The sequence below is a fragment of the Fistularia commersonii genome, chromosome 9 (genome assembly GCF_037954325.1).
Source record: "Fistularia commersonii isolate RoL2024-O1a breed Wild chromosome 9, RoL_Fcom_v1.0, whole genome shotgun sequence".
Taxonomy (NCBI): Eukaryota; Metazoa; Chordata; class Actinopteri; order Syngnathiformes; family Fistulariidae; genus Fistularia; species Fistularia commersonii.
In genome coordinates, this window is record NC_141292.1 from 4278056 (window position 1) to 4296117 (window position 18062).

Here is an 18062-nt window from a genome sequence, read left to right on the forward strand (position 1 = left end):
AGAAATTAAATGATAGATGAATAAATAAATTCTCCACCGTATCACTTCAAGTAATTTAAGCACAGTTTAGATGCCCCTGTAGGAAAATTGTATTCAATATAAAGGGAAATTCAGCGGTTGAATGAAAACATCAAATGTGACAGTTCAAAAATAAAAGTATAAAAATAGTGTAGCTTGGCTGTGCTAAATTTGTTTGCAAGTTTTAGTTACAGGTTACTTTTTAAGAATCTGAAATGGTAAACTTTTAAATGCAACACATTTAACACATCACACATTTAAATTAAGTCTACTACTGCCACTACTACTACTACTACTGCTATTAATAATAATAATCATCTTCTTCTTCCCTTTCGTCTGTTCCATTTAGGGGTGACCAACATGAATCATCTTCCTCAATCTAAACCCTATCCTCTGTATCAACTTCTCTCATTATGTCTATAATCTATTATTATTATTATTATTATTATCATTATCATTATTATTATTTGTAGTGGTAATAGTAGTAGTCATAGTATATGGTATTATCATGCATGTAATCAAAAACATCAATAATAATAATAATAATAATTATTATTATTATTATTATAATTACAATTATATATATATATACATTATATATATGTGTGTATAATAATATAATGATAATATGTTGATGCTATATTATTATTATTATTATTATTTAATATATATATATACATTATATATGTGTGTAATAATATAATAATAATATGTTGCTGCTATAATATAATAATAATAATAATGAATGATATTACATAAAAATATAATAAAATATAATCCAGTAATATATTATTATTATTATTATTATTATTATTATTGTTATTATTATCATTATTATCATCGTCATCATCATTATCATTATTATTATTATTATTATTATCATTATTATTATTATTATTATTATTATTATCATATTCTGTTTTAACTTTTTTTTTTTTTTTTTAACTGATCAGTGACCTGTGCAAGATTAAATGTATCCAGGCAATTAAGCGATTACATTTTGTGGTTACGTCTGTGAAGCAACTGCATCAGTAACTGCCTCAAAAGATCACATGCTAAACACATTGTGCAATGAAAAACCTTCTCATTGTTTAATGAAAACAGTTGCCAAATTACTTAAAACATGACACCCAAGTCACAAATTGCACGGTGCACATTATTCAGACAAAATTCATAAGCTGGGCTCTTATTTCCCTTGCATGCTCGTGCAATTAGCCTGTTTATTTTACCCGACTCAAAGTCTTGTTTGAAACTTCAGCTACACAAAACGATAGAAAGCATGAATTATCGGCCCTTTGGCCACAGCAGTGTGGTCCTGAAGCTGCTGTCTCCAGGTATGTAACAACTTAATACGGTGATCCAGCTTTGAAAAAGACAGAGGTGCAGACTGAACATGTTCATGGTTCTATTAATACCATATATGAAGTGTGTGTGTGGGAGGACACGTTCACACATGATGGACAGTTTACATATGTGTTCAGCATGTTTTGAAGCGCACACGTATGACCCACCCCCGGGCCGTGGCGGCTCAGAGCCTTGCGATCCAGAATAGGTGAATTTATTTCGGTGTTTATCGTGCTTTCACTGCATCTTTAGCAAAGAGTTTAAAAAAAAAAACATTAAAAAAGACCGGTAAATTCCGCAAATTAGGAACAGCCGAATCCTCATTCACGGTGTTTTCAAATAATAGACAACTCGATTTTGCGCTCGATAACAAAACCCATGTGAGGATGCGCTTTTTTTTTAATTTCTGAATCATTAACCCAATTCTTTCCCTAAATTACCCTTGTGAGCGAACCGAATTCTCGTTTTTATGAATGATATAAATACGAGGAGCCCGCGCGGCCGGGACGGTCCTGCGCAAGAATCAAACCGGCGTGCGGTTTTGTCTGTGGCAAACACACCCATGCCGTCTATAGCGGGGTCGGCCACTGATTGTGTGCATGTGTGCAAACCCGGGGGTTGGGAGGACGAACGGCGCTGCGGTTTGTAGGTGGGGCCCTCCGATCCCCGTCTAGGTGGCGTTTTCGCGGGGGGGGGGGGTCGCTTTGTGCCGCTCTTTGTGCGTGAACGCATTCTGAACTTTTACCCTCCTGCACTTATTTTTCTAATTAGAATGTCATCTGACATCGAATCTAATCTAAACATCCTCTTGATTGTTTAAATAAGTTGCCGCAGATTTGTGCGGAATGCGAGTTATCCTGTGAACGCGACTCGGCATTATTGTTCGAGACGTCGTACGTGTGCGGCTTGTAAAGATCAAATGGCCCTTTAAGGCTTTGTCCTCACATTTGCCGGCTGTGTGCCATACATTATGTGTGTGTGCTCATGTGTGTACGTCCGCGTATTCCTGTACACGTGCCTGCATGCATGCATGTGGAGATGTCTGTGCCGGTAGACACAAAGCCTGGGGTGGGAGTGCTGGAGCAGGAGGGGGTGGAGACGCGGCTGAGGAGGAGGGGGGGGGGGGGGTTGTCTGTCTCTGGCTGCTTCCAGCCCGAGGGGGGGCTGGCTGGGGCCTGGGAGGTTATGGAGGTGGTGGGGTGGGGACAGTCTAGCCATGATTACAGGCTGGATGTGTCAGTTGGGGGTTTAAAGAAGGGGACAGTCACTTCTGGCATTCTCATGCTTATTTAGCCCCAGCATACCCTGCAGTCATGTTTCTGTGTACCTCAGTGAATCAAAGAAAAAAAAAAAAAAAAAGGAGGAGGGGTGGGGGGCGTGGGGGGGGGCTGCTGGATAAACAGAGCGGCACGACGGCGGCTGAAACACAAATGTCACACAATCAGACATTACGTGACATTGTTTGATCTGTAATGCAGGAAACGGCGCCTAAATTCACCTTATATAGACTGCTCGAAAAAATAAAGGGAACACTTAAAAAACACATCCTAGATCGAAATGAATGAAATATTCTTATGAAATACTTTGCTCTTTACACAGTTGAATGTGCTGACAACAAAATCACACAAAAATGATCAATGGAAATCAATTGTATCAACCCATGGAGGTCTGGATTAGGAATCACACTCAAAATTAAAGTGTAAAAACAAACTCCAGGCTGATCCAACTTTGATGTAATGTCCTTAAAACAAGTCAAAATGAATCTGTGTTGCTTCCTGAGTGGACACTATGATTTCACAGAAGTGTGATTGACTTGGAGTTACATTGTGTTGTTCAAGGGTTCCCTTTATTTTTTTGAGCAGTATATGTTACATTATCACATTTCCATCCGGGCAACAGCGAGTCATTGAGAGAACTGGTGTTTTGTCTTTTTTTTTTTTTTTGTCAAAGCCAGTGAAAGACACTGCTGTGAACATCTTTACGTGGTATATTTTATGGATGGCTATTGTTACTAAAAAACAGAAATAAATGAAGAGGATTTAAGTACTATATGCACTGGAGATGCTCTACATTAACAGCTGTTGCGCATTTATCTTATTTGCTTTTATTTCATTAATCTAAGGAAATATTCTGATTGTGTTGGCTGATTTTTTTTCTTATTGTGATGATTCTTTTTTCATTTATCTTTTATATATCACGCATGCATATTTTGCGCAATTATTTGACGGATACCAAAGTGAGAGAATCGCAAAATTGGATTTTTCTTTGCTATATTATCTTTTTTTATCTATTATTTTACACTTAGAATAAAACAAGCATTATTTAATGCTGAAAGAAAGTTTTTAAATGTTAAAATATCATGAATTTGGATTGTTTTTTTTTTTGGTTTTCTTCTTATTTATTTTTTTTTACCATTTATTTTGCCATAATAGTTAACATTGGACAGAAGTTGTCAACCCACCATTCTGTATCATTACATGATGTGCGGTTTCTAGGTTTGTGATATAAACTACAGGAAAAAAAATGCTTTTGCCCAGCAAATATGCTTTGATTTTTCTTTTCAGCCTGAGCAAAATTGATTTTGACACCCGTGATGAAAACTAAGAAGCTGAAATCATACTGGAAATATCTGGTATTTGAAAAGAAAAAAAAAACCAAATTGCGAATGTTATTGATATCAAAAATATCATCCCTGGTCTAAGAGCTCATACAATATCTAAACTCTGCAATTTCAAGCAGCAACCACCTTTTCTTTTTCTGGCAGCCTTCCATTTTTCACAATATTGACTTAAAAATGTTTAGCTTCTGAGGTCATATGTGTTTAATTTGAGTTTTATCAGAAAGGCGGCTTCTGATAAAACAGAATAAATGAGGGCTAGCACTCCACCCAACAAGTGCTTGAGCTTCCACTGCTCTCCTTTTAGGAGAGTAAACTTCTGCTGTTCCAATGCGCCTGTTTCGACCTCAATAGCTCTTTTTTTTTTTTTTTTTCAACAGAAACCCCCTTTTTTCCATCCCCCCGATTCATATTAAATCGGCAAAAATCATGGAGTGTGCCACTCGCCCCGGTGCCCCTTCCTGTATTTATACATACGGCATGTGCGTATTATTACTATGATAAATCAAGAGAAATGTCAGTGAACACACAGAGCAAATCCTATGAAATATGATTGATGGCTGCAATATCACCACGAGACAAGCTTGAGATGACTACAATATCCTCTCTCTTTTCTTTTTCAATTACATTATACAAGAAGAGCCATTTCCTTGCCTGCCTGTTGATTATGAATTGCTCTGTCCTCTGTCCTATTGGGCCCTACTCCCAGAGGCCAACCGTCCGTCACACACACACACACACACACACACATACACACTCGATGTTACTATGTTGATGTCAGACTCACTGACACTGACAGAGAGCCGACTTTCATAAAGCAATGGGAAATGCATTTCCAAAGGAAGGAAACGGCGTGTGGAGACAAGACAGCTCTCAAATATGCGTCCGGGAGCAGCTCGAAAAGCGTTACAGCGCTTCTATTCGCGGACTCTCGTGTCGCGGACGTGACTGTCCGTGCGAAAATACACGCCGTCCCGTTGCCGATTCACCAAAGTGAGGCGACGTGCGGCCGAGCGAGCAGCCGATCGGGCGTTTCTTCCAGCGGGAGGTCGACGGACGAGGTCGAGGGCCAAAACCGCCGCCGTTCCCCTCCTTCGCAGTTTTGCGCGAGGCGACAAACGCCTCCGTGCGGATCACGGCATTTCTGGCATTTTACAACCGGGTTAGCATCACGCCGACGACACGAGAACCTTCGGCTGGCGCGGCACAAAATCAGGGCTCTCTTCGCCTTTTTTTTTTGGTTCGTGACGGAAAAAAAAAAAGAAGGGGAAACGTGAAAGAAGGGGTAAGAAGGGGGTCCCCGTACGTGGTAATTTGAGATGAATGTTTTGAGTTAAAAGTTGGTTTAACATTTGACTGGGGATCTGTTCACTTTGTTGGTCGGTGTGTTTATGTGCGTGTATTTGTACATGTCTGCGTGTGTAATGCTGACTTTGCCGGATTCCTGTGCGGATTGGAGTAAATGAGGGCTGTGGAATGTGAGTGGAGGATAATCACGGTAGACCTTCAGGAGTAACCAGATACCGACTGCCAGACTTCAGAGGAGCGAGAATCCCTCCACGCCGACATGCCACCTCCTGCGGGAGACACTTTGGCTGGAGCCGAAAAAACACACCCCCACTCCCCACCCACCCACCCACCCCGTTTTCCACCTTCCAGTAACTCAAACCTGGCCTTCCTTTCCAAATTGTCTTCTCCGCCCTGTACGTTTGGAGGATTTACAGACGCCAAACTGTGCACGGGCAGCCCGATGGCACAGCCTCCTGCTTTCATTACTACCGGGGGAGGCGGCGGAGACGCTAAATGAATGGATAAAATGTACAGCGGGGGGGGGGTTCTACTTAAAAATCAAGGGGAAAATATACAGCTCAAATAAATAAAGGGAAAAGTTAAACAACATAATGTAACTTCAAGTCAATCACACTTCTGTGAAATCAAAGTGTCCACTTGGGAAGCAACACTGATTCATTTTGACTTGTTTTAAGGACATTATATCAAAGATGGAGTGTGTTTTTCCACTTTCATTTGGAGTGTGACTCCAAACCCAGACCTCCACGGGTCAATACATTTGATTTCCATTGATTATTTTTGTTGTCAGCACATTCAACTATGTAAAAACCAAAGTATTTCATAAGAGCATTTCATTCTTTCACATCTAGGATGTGTTATTTTAGTGTTGCCTTTATTTCTTTGAGCAGTGTTTATATGTGTATTTAATATCACCTTATTTGTCGTTCACACCAACTCAGTGCGCAACCAGATGTGGATCATTGATCATTGATCATTTTTTCTTGATTACTCATTCCTTCAATAATAAATTCAACAGAACAACTGAGAACGTCACCTGAAAATATTCAATAAAAATACAACCTGTAAGAAGGAGACAAGGCCAGAGGTACGGTAATTAAATATTTCAATAATATTTCAATAACAATAATAATAATACATTTGTGATATTAAAGTGGATAAATCATGCAAATCAGTATTCGAAAAAAATGGCTGCAAATTCAAATGTTCATTGCCCCGCTGAGCTGAAGTGTCTCCATGTACCAGTTTAGTTGGTCAAATAGAAGTAATTGTGAAATAAAATCATTTGAAGCTATAATTTCCAGCACAGTGTGTGACCTTACTTTTTTTTCCCCGGTGTAGGAAACGGTATTTGAGGCCAAACGACTAACAAATGACAAAGATATTGCCGTTTTTCATTTGACGTAATGGAATTCCAAATAATTTATGGTCAGAAAAACATACATTTTAAAGGAAGTCGGAAATCTCTCGTTTGTTACGTATTACTTTTCACTACCGGCACTGGTTTTGCCAAATGCATAGAACTTCTTTTTCCTGAGTCAAGGTTAATGTATTTTTTTTTCTTTAAGCCAAGAACCCGGTGACAAGTCTTTTACGAGTTTCCCACCAGAAATAACAAAAAATAAATGTTGTCTCGTAATGAAAGTTGTACGATGTCACCCTTTCTACCATGTCAACTCCGACACAAATGAAAGGATATTCCTCCGCGGTGGAAGAAGATACGCGCCGCCGTGTTTGATCTGCATGTTTATTTTTGAAAAGATTCCATGCTTATTCTTCTAAATGGCAGAGGCCGGACCTGCATATGAACACACGCAAACACAGAAACACACATGATGCAAAGGAAATGGTTGATCTTTATCATACATTCTGGAGACCGTGACCCTGCTGTCTTCCTTCTCAAAACATCCTGTCTGCCAGAGACGGGGAGACAGAGAGGGCGATGCAGATAAGATGGGTTAGATGATGGTATTTACAACAACGGAGAAACACGAAATCTGACTTGAACGCTAGAAAAATGCCCATGGTAGTAGGAACGCATCTCGCTTCAAGTGCCTTGCCATATGAGCCTTTTTACACATTTTATTTTTACTTAGCATTCCCAGACACGTGGTCCATTGAATTGGCTTTTAAAAGCTTAAAAGGTTCAGGGGACGGAATTGTTGGATAAAACCGGAGCGGATTCTAGAAATGGTTTCCTGTTGAGAACCAGTTTGAAAATGTCAGATGCGTTTGCGCAATTTTGAACGTTAGCTTATCAAGTCCGGCGTCCTTCCGTTCACTCTGGCGCTTATAAATATTGCTGACGCGAGCGTGCATTCAGTAGTTTGAAAAACAAAAAATAAAACTAAAAAAGAAACCAGAAAAGAAAATTCCAGAAAGGGTTTGGCTGGTATTTTTTAAAAACTGAATACAAAATACTATTCATTAATGGTATCAAAATTGAAAGTCAATTATTATGCAACATCTCTATATTATGAACTAACAGCGTTTCAAAATATATTGATATTAAAATGTCATACTACGGCTCTTAAAATGTGAGCTTTTGGCTTCCTGGCAATTCACTTTCAGCACAAGGTGTTATCGATATCAGCTGTAGATCCAAGGGTTGGCATCAGATAACGCCCTCGGAGAAATTGCAACCTTTCGGCCAAATCAGGTATATCAGCCGATCTGATAGTTTACATCCGAGATGACGCTTAATGAAGTTTTCTCATTTTCAAAATATCAATTTTTTTTTTTTTGGTCCCCAGACTTTTAATACTTGGTGTTCGAGCCCGATATACAGCGGACTGAATAAATTAAAATCTATCAGGAACACGCATACTACTCAACATCAACATTCTATCAGTGCAATCTAATCGATTCCTGTCCTGTGCTACTTCTCAATCCCCCGATTGGTTAGAAATATAGGAGAATAAGAAAGGAAAATTAGAAAATGCAGTTTGAATTATCCCTGCACCAATTTCATGGTCCCTTACCTACAGTTAATATAATGAAATGTAATGACACTCAATAAATCACTTTCTGTAGTGGCAACGGAGAGTATTTCACTTTCATGCCAATTAAGAATCCACAGGGCGAAATTAAAAAAAAAATAAAAAAGAAATAAATAAGTGTGAAAAAAAAAAAAAAAAACCCGAGCAGCATCGCTAATTGGTTGTGAGATTTTTAAAGAAAATAAAAGGCCAGCTCATGAAGAATTAATCCCAGAGGGAACATTTGGCGAGTGTCTGACATGAGCAAGATGATAATCAGCGCATACTTCGAGCATGTATACACCGCCGTGCACGTGAGCGTGCACCAACACACACAGAGATTGGACTTTTTCTACTTTCTTGCACATTAGCCCCTGGGGCCTTGTTATACGAAGAGCCGGATCAAAGCAAAACTGTTGTTCTCGGCGAGAGAAAGAGACAAAGAACGTTGAGATGGATGCAGAGACAACTATAACTTCTTTTACTCTAATTGTCTCCTCGCTCGATGCTTGAAAAGCCCGAGCAGCCGACAAACTCCCGTCTATTCATCCTCGACGTTCGAGTGAGAGCCTGGTTAAGATCCTGTTTTGTCATCTGTTCTGCAGTAACAATACAACAACCGTCTGACACGGCGTAATGCGCCGCATCCTCCAGGCGCTGAGGCCGTCATTAATTGGTTGTTCCTTTTGTGATGCTCACCGTATTGACAGTTGCCTTTTTTCAGAGAGTGACATGCTTTTTCTCAAACGCGGAGTGCTTGTTTTGTTAGATGCTTAGAAAGCGGGAAAATGCCGGGTCCTTCGGAAAAAGAGTGTTTTTTTTTTTTTTTTTTTTTTTTCCATATTCTTAGTGATATGTTTATGTTGCTTCCCAGACATATTCCATCAGGGAGAAGCGTGAGCTGCCGTGGAAACGTAATCAACGTTTTAGCGCTTCCATGGTTCGATTTAAACAGGAGGCCTTTGCGTCAAATTGAATGAGCCGTTGAATGGTTGCACGTCTCTGTATGACCTGGGAATGACAGGGTGAATGTTTACACGTCTCTATATTAAGTGCGAATGAACGAGTGAATGGTTTGACATGATAAGAGGCTACATTTTTGTATGTCTCTTAGAGATGGAACAACTTTATGTCTCAAATACCAATACCTTCCGGTTCTGGAGACGCACGATGCATTTTAACATGTTTGAGGTTTTTAGCTTTTCTCAGATTTTTTTAAATTTTTTTTTTAGCTCCATCCTTTTATTTTTCATTTTATTTTCACTTCTTTTTACTTTACTTTTTTTTTACCTTTTATTTAATTTTTATCTTTATATATTCATAGATGTTGGATCTGCTTTAGGATGCTATGCTACCCCATGTGCCCTCCGGTTGCTTAGCGGGGACAAATAAAGCTTCTTAAATTCTGATTCTATAGAATAGAATGAATAGAATAGGATATTCTTTCCATCATCCCACAGCGGGGAAATTTCAATTATCACAGCAAAAAGTGGATAATCCAGAAAAGGTAGTTGATAATGTATAAGCAGTAAGATACTGTATATAAATATCAGGAAAAAAATATAAAAATACAAAATAAAAATTACGATAAACAAAAAATAAAATAAAGAATATAATGACTATAAACAATATATACAGAATAAACCAGCAGTGTACAACAGTGCTTACAGCAGCAATACTGATGGGTGTGCTGAATGGATGGATTCATGCATGAATGCATGAATGAATGAATGAATGAATGAATGAATAAATGAATGAATGAATGGAGCTGGCTGTTAAACTGACGAACAGCAGCTGGAAGACAGACATGCGAAATCTGTTCTTCACACACTTGTGGTGTAATGAATGTGTGTAACACAGACCTGGGCATTTTACGGTCCGTGGGCTACAGCTGGCCTGTTTTGTTTTTTTATCTTACTATTTTCTTTGAATATTTTATTCATATTTATTCATTATATATTATTATCGTATGTAATATATCTAAATATATATTGTTTGTATATATTAATACATATATATTATATGGATATATTATTACATATTAATATGATTCATATAACATACAATATATAATTTTACATATATTATATATGATATTTTATTTCATTATCATATTTTATTTTATAGTATTTTCAATAATGAATTTTGAAATTATTTGAATTTTTTTTTTTTTTTCCATTTTGTTTAATTTTGTGTGGATGATTCCATACAAAATACTGTCGGTACATTTATATGATCATTAATGATTTTAACGTTGAAATTAAATGCCGTAAAATGTTAATATTCAAGTTACAATTTTCATTTTGTTCAATTTATATGATACCGAGTTGGCCCATGCATATAAATTAAATAAGAAATGTTGGCCGCCAGCCAAAATAATTGCCCACCCCTGGTGTAATGTATGCGTAATGTGTGAACATATTCATAGTTTTTCGTCCTTTTTGTCTGAGTGAACAATTAGATTGCAATCCTTTTTGGGGACTTTAAGTAACCAGAAACCACATTTTCAAACTCTAGAAGACACGGCTGTACAACCCCTTGACAGAACTTGTACCTTTTACCTCAACTGGAGGAAAAACATGATTGTGTCTGTCAACATTATTTGTGATAATCAGCCCTTTAAGACATTTAACATGTGCATTTGTTGCTATTGAGAACAGATCTTTTCAAAGGGGGTGCCCGGAGGGTCAAAATGAGGTGGTTCGGAGTCTGTCAAGACCTTCCGCCGGTCCATGGTGGCCAGCGTGCTTTTCTCATCTATCGTGTGCAAGACTGGCGAGGGGAACATGCTTGTGGATAAACATGCCGGGAACACAAAGCCCACAAGGTTTAAATGAGGAATTTGATATTACACTTTGTCTATAGGGACGTCCTTGCCATGTTTCGGTCTGCTCTGTTTGCTCTGTTTGTCTACTTCTTCCTCGCTTGTCTAAAGTCGATATTAGATATTATACACAGCTCAAAAAAACAAAAGTAACAAATCCTAGATCTGAATGAATGAAATGTTCTTTGTTCTTTACATAGTTGTATGTGCTGAAGACAAAATCACACAAAAATGATCAATGGAAATCAAATATATGAACACATGGAGGTCTGGATTTGGAGTCACACTCAAAATGAAAGCGGAAAAACACACCAACTTGGTCCAACTTGGATAAAATGTCCTTAAAACAAGTCAAAATGAATCAGTGTTGCATCCAAAGTGGACACTTTGATTTCACAGAAGTGTGATTGACTTATTTTGTGTTGTTTAGGTCTTCTCTTTATTTTTTTGAGCAGTATATATTGTGTGCTGAAACCCTTCCATCAAGAATATAAAGTTCCATATCTGTACATACAAGTACATACAAGTATATCTCTACAAGTATCAGTTTCTTGGGCCTGGTCTGTAAAAAAGTTGAATTAAAATGTTAAAATGACATGATATAGCTAACAATGTCACATGATCGTTCCCTATAAAAATGGCACCGCATATGTTAACCCATATTTTCGGTAAACAGCCTATGTTTGCTCGAAAAGTCACGTGAGAATAAGTTTTCGGTATATACGTACAATAAATCTCTATTTTTGGCGCACTCTTGATGTGCAGATTTTTTTTCAAACCACTATTGAGGTGAACAGGCTTTACAAGCTGATGAGGAAAGGGATAAATAAATGATCTTATCTTATACATTCGTCTCCTTAGGTTTATGATCAAGAAATGATTTCGGGTTTTTATCACAGTCCCTCCCGGTTCCCAAAGGCAGGAATGAATCAATTCTGCCTGAATACGGGCTGTTTTCAGGTATTTGATGCAGAACGTGATTTGAGATTGAGTAATATTTAAATACGAGGGGGGTTCGGTTGCTCAAAGAAATAACTGCATAATAGAGGAAATTTCTCATAGCTCTGGAGTAATGTCGGGATTTTGATTCTGACGCTGAATCGCTGCTCATTAATTTGCTTTTGATTCAGGCTTTTTTTTTTTTTTTTTTTTTATGGAGGGAATGAGTGAGGCAGTAAAACAGCACGTCTGGCGCTGAGGCGGTGAGACGGGGGTTGGCGCTTGTCTCGATGAAACAACTCGCGTTTGTCCGACGCGGCGTGTGAAAATGAGCAGATATCCCTCGTTTTCTTTTTTAATGATTTTCCGAGAGCGTGTAAATTATGCCCACTTTAGTGGAAGCCAACCTTGCAGCGCTTCTCTCCTCCTTCCTTTCCTTCTGTCTCCAGCACAAGTTCACCCTTCCGTCCCTCAACTCCCCTCCCTTCTCCTCTTTTTTCTGAGTGGTCTCTTCCTGTTGCCCTTTCGCGAAGCACGAGCCAAAGATGGTGACGTACTTCCATGTCGAACTGGGCGAGTTCTGCTCTCCAAACAAACACACACACGCACACATACGAACACACACACACACGCATGCACACAGAGTGCCAGAGAGAGGTTAAAAGATAATGAATGTGATTTTATTTAGAGGCGTAAAAGAAAAAGAGGTTCCCAGGATGGTTGGATTTTGTTTATAAAATGCGCAGTCAAAACACGTTCGATTAGAGATAACCTGGTGAAATTATACGTTTAGTGTATCGGCAGGGTAGGAATATCCAATTTTCCCTATTGTTCTTATACTTTTACAATTAAGCTTGAACTTTGCTACCAAGGCAGCCGGGGACTCTATTGTTCATAATCAGATACTGAAAAAAAAAAAAAAAGATATAACTGCGATGAGCTTTAGCGGGAATAACTATTTTTTTATTACATTTCTGTGAACTGCGTAGGCTGTGAAACTGAATTGCCCTTATGGGATGAATAAAGCGGTGTGAATCTGAATAAGATACAGCAGGCTATATGGCTCTGCATAGCTTTGTTTCACTGTGGACGGCATTGAATCCTGCTGCGTTGTTGTTTCATAAACTGTACGTGGAAATTCAGCGGCACGACACCGTGCTCATAGAAGACTGATTACGTGCAATGAGCAATTTTCTGCGACTTCTCCCTTTTTTTTTTTTTTTCCATTTTTAATCTCATAATTGTAGACCGGCGGGCACGGGAATATAACAGGAGAGTGCATCTTTGAGATCAGGGCACGAAACTTTGTTGGTTTCGTAATGAATCACCTCAGTGATTCCCTGAGTTCTGCGGTTGCGGCGGCGATCCTCAGATTCCCCCGGGGTTTGGTGCCCAAACGTCGGGCTCGGCGCCTGCTTTCGAACTCGCGATGAGTCGTCCCTATTGTTACCTGCGACGCCGCTTTATCGTGAAAGCGGACGCATTTTTGCAGCAATGCATCACACCCCTCGCCTCTCCGGCTCTCCGGCAGGAGAAGTTCATTTCTTTTAACGCGCATCCTATTGTGGTATAGCGTCAACGTCAAAAATCATAAAATGCTGATCGTTTTGTGCGGTAAAACTGAATTGCACTTTTTGTAAGTCGCTTCCGATAAAAGCGTCTACCAATTGACAGTAATGTAATGTGATGTAATGTCACCAACTTTTTAGTATTTAGGCCCGGGCCCAAACTCGGCGTGTGACTGTTCCGCAGCGGCGTCGCTCATTTTGCAAGAACGGGTCATTAAAACAAACGCCACGTTGACGGGTTTCATGAAATTAGTTAAATAGCTAAAAGTTACCCGACCCCTTTTGCCGAGGAGCGTTTGGTGTCAGTTTTCAAAACCTAAATATTGACAAACAGCTCGATGGAGATCGCCGCCGTGACAACTTGATGGAGCTAATCATACGTCGCCCGGCGTCGAGCGACCGCTTTCATCTCGAACCGTATTTTTTTTTTTTCTCTCCCAATTACACATCACTTTTTTTTTTTTTTTTCGTTTTGTGCAGCGATGCTTGATATTGAATGGGTACTAAATGAAATGTTGCAGAGAGACTTTGGCTGAAATGAAGCAGATGCTGGCTTGCATCCAGTACCTGCCATCATACATCTGGGCAAAAGGGGTCATTGAGAACAATCACAGACGGAGAGAGAAGTGCGTTGACAAGCTGTATGCCGGTGATGATGTGTAGGTCTCCCTCCGCAACGGGCCTAAGAAAATGCTTTTCATTCCAGCTTTCTGCCACTGTTACATGCTGCAGGCACTCACATTACAGACAAGTCGACATTTTTATTGGAAGTCCAAATAAAATTAATACATAGGTCTACTGTATAAAACTAAACAGCGACACAGTGAAATAGTGTTTTCGGCGCAGATGAAATCCTACGTGGAAGAAGGAAGGAAAACCGAAAAGCAACTTCTTTGAAAGTGCAAAGTTTTTAGAGTCTTATTTAAACTCTTAAGGTAGATGATGAAAGTGGACTTTGGAACGGTTACCGGCCGTCAGTGATATTGCATAAAAATGACCTCGCCGTTTGTTTTTTGACCGGTCTCGTTGATGCTACGTCTTTTGCGAGGTCGCGTGTTCCCTCCGCACGGAAGACGGGATCGAAATCTGCCGCGGTTTTATTAGTTTACAGTTATCAAACATTTCTCTCCGCCGTCAGAGGTGGGGAGAAGATGGAAAGACAATGTTTGCATTGCTTGCAAGTCTGACGTCAGCGTCGTCATAAACGTAACGTGAAAACTCAAGCTGCTGCGGAAAACGTGACGAGACTGTAACGTCTTGTTTCTGTCGTCTGGTCAAAAAGTCTTTTTTTTTTTTTTTTAGACTTTTAAACTGAAACCGACCAGAATCGCAAGTGCCTTAAAAGATAGCAAATCATTTTGAAATCACAAAGAATTTTGAAAGATGGTTGACGGAAAGACTTAATGTTGGAAAGACTTTGTTTTTTCCAATATATACTGTAATTATTTGCATTATATTTATGCATCAGAAGCAGAATCCCTTTAATCATCAAATGTATGACGTTCACGTGAATTTAACGTTTATGGTGAGAAATTTGCTTCTTCTTTTCCTTTTGGCTTTTTCCTTCAGGAGTCGCCACAATGAATTAACCTTCTCCATCTAGCCCTATTCTTTACAATTAGAGATATAAATTAAAAGAAATATTAACTTAGCCACAAAACACATAGTTTGGGCTTAGGAAATATATCCAATGTATCTTATTGGTGTTGGAATTCCACATATTTTAAATAATTTTATAATTTTATTTTTATTCTGGCAACTTGTTAGTAACAATAACGTGTTTTAATCCTTCAGCCAGTGTTAAATGGATCTTTTTTTGGCTCATCGCAGCCTTTGACTGTATGATACACACCTCTATGTGCTCTCACACACACACACACACACACACACACACACACACACACAAGTGCGGGCGCGGGCACGCTTACAGAGCAAATTCCCGTTGTAATGAAATCTCCTTTGTTAGCAGAGGAATTTGTCTGCGGGTTCAGGATCTATCTGGGCAATGTGAAGCCTTATCAAATATTTGCCAACAAGGCACACAGAGCTTCTTTGACTCAGTGGCAGAGATGAAGAGACCAAGCGAAAGAAAAGAGTTGAGATGCATTTAAGAGAGATGGAAAAAAAAATATATACATGTATGTATAAACTTTCTAAAAAAGATGGCAACCAGCAACACCTGTCCCATCTCCTGTGTAAAAAGCCAAATAAAGCATGACAGGAGAAGTTGGGTAATCTCACTTTATAAAACATTTTTTGTGATATGATGACGGGGGGGGGGGGAGGGAGGTGACGACGGCGCGATGCTTCAGTTTGTCACAGCCATATTAGAATTGTAACTGTGACACTGCGCCACCGCCGCATTTGCTGTCAGGCTAAACTCATGCTCCAAAGGAAATCTAATATAAGCTCTGACGTCCGAGGAGAATTTTGATCTCCTGCGTAGATAGGCACCTGTTTTACTTGCTCATGGTGTGTGTAAGTCCCAAAAAAAAAAAAAAAAAAAAAAAAATCATAATTTTACCACACTTAAATATCATGTGTGTATTCAAACAGAAGAGTTGATTTTCTTCACGGTTTTTATTTCGCCGGGTAGGAAAACATAACTGAGCCGTTTCTTTTGTATAGTATGTGCTCCTATGCGTTTTGCAGTGTAGGAACACGTGTTTTACGTCCTGAGGGAAAAAAAAAGCCTCCGTCTGTCGACTTGTGCGTCCTCGCGCGTCCACGTCCCGCGTCGTTTGTAGATCACAGAGATGTCTCTTGCGAGGCCCCCGCCGCACGTTCCGCCTTGCCACGAGAATGCGGTGAGAGCATTTCATTAAGGCGTGTTGCCGCGAAGAATGGACAATCCCGCGTTAATGGAAACCTTATTTCACTGCCTTTGCCCCCCGGGGGAAGGGGGACCGCCACGACTGAGATGTTCAGCAAAAGTTATCATTGTGATTAGAACAGAAAAGCGATACGGCGCACCGGGTTTCCTATAGCATACCGGTCCCAGTAGATGTAAAATCAAAACGTGCATCGGCGTTCTTCACGGCAGAAACCGCTGTTTTCGTCCAATAATGGCTCCGCGTCCTGCGGCGAAGAAGGAAAAAAAGAAAAAAAGACACGACAAAATATTGATTGAGTTTACGTAATGATTTGGACGGGTAATGAGTTATGTCCTCTGCTTAGCACTGTTGTGATACTCTGAGTAGTACCTAATGAATAACTTCATTTTATTTCTTTTAATAAGCTCATTTTGCAAGTTCTAACACACGTTTTCGACACGACAGACTGACGGATTTCGGATAACCGTCGCTTCGTTTGCAAAGAATGGAATTTTTTCGATCGATTCTTAACTTCTGAGTCTGAGTCAAAGCTGAATCATGCAGAATCTAAACCAAAATGGATAGGGGGAGAGGTGGGGATAGAGCCTTGCTGTTGCTAAGCAACTGCATGCCTCTAAGTCTGTGGAATTTAAGCTGTGGAAGAGATCCAATTTTCCCGGGGACTGATTTCAGTGTCGCACCATATCTTAGAGGTGTTCTGGACATAAGAGCGGAAGCCTGCCAGACCAGGCATTAGTGTGTGTGTGTGTGTGTGTGTGTGTGTGTGTTTGTGCGTGCAAAAAAACAAAAATCTCCTTGAGATGTGAGGGAAAGGTGACCAAAAGCTGGTTTTGCCTGTGTGTTTGCGCTTGTGTTCACCAGTGTGTGAGACGGACTCACCGGTCGGTGTGAAGCCGCATGGAAAACAGAAGACCCGTGGCTGTTGTAGCTTTTTTTTTATTTCGGTAAACTGTACACACACACAGAACGATTGCGAGCGCAACCGGGTAATTTTTTTAAATTTTTTTCTTTACCCGCTTTTACTTTTTTTTTTGTTGTTGTTATTTTTTCCTTTTGAGTTTCAGGCCCCCGGTGCCGTCTTTTCTCCTGGGATGTCGCGTTCATCAACGAGCAAACATTTACCGCCGGATCCCTTAAAGGAGCAGTGTGTAGTATCGAAAAGGATCTTTTGGCCGAAATTAAAAAATAATATTCATAACTGTATTTTTTACGACATTATAATCACCCGAGACTGAGGGCTCTTTCACACCTTCCGTGTTTGGTCTGGACTTTTTGGACTGTTCGGTTTGATCCCGACCAAAATTATAGTTGCGAAACCTCAAAATTACCGGCGTGAAACCAATACTGCGGTGGGATGAAACAATCGGACCATGGTCCTCCGAAAAGGTTCTGGTTCAATTTGCCTCAGGTGAGAATGTGATCTGACTTTATATAAGACCTAATGTTGGACGGGAACCAAAAAACAGTGCATTGTGGGTGGAAAAAAAATGAGCGAGAGAGTAGAGAGTCTGTTTTTTTTTTAGCTGAACTAATGTAATGTAATTTAATGTAACAATTAAAGCATCTAATGGAATCGCATTACACTGTTGCTCTTCTCCGAACAAGGGCGATTGACACAAAGTGTTTTCTTAT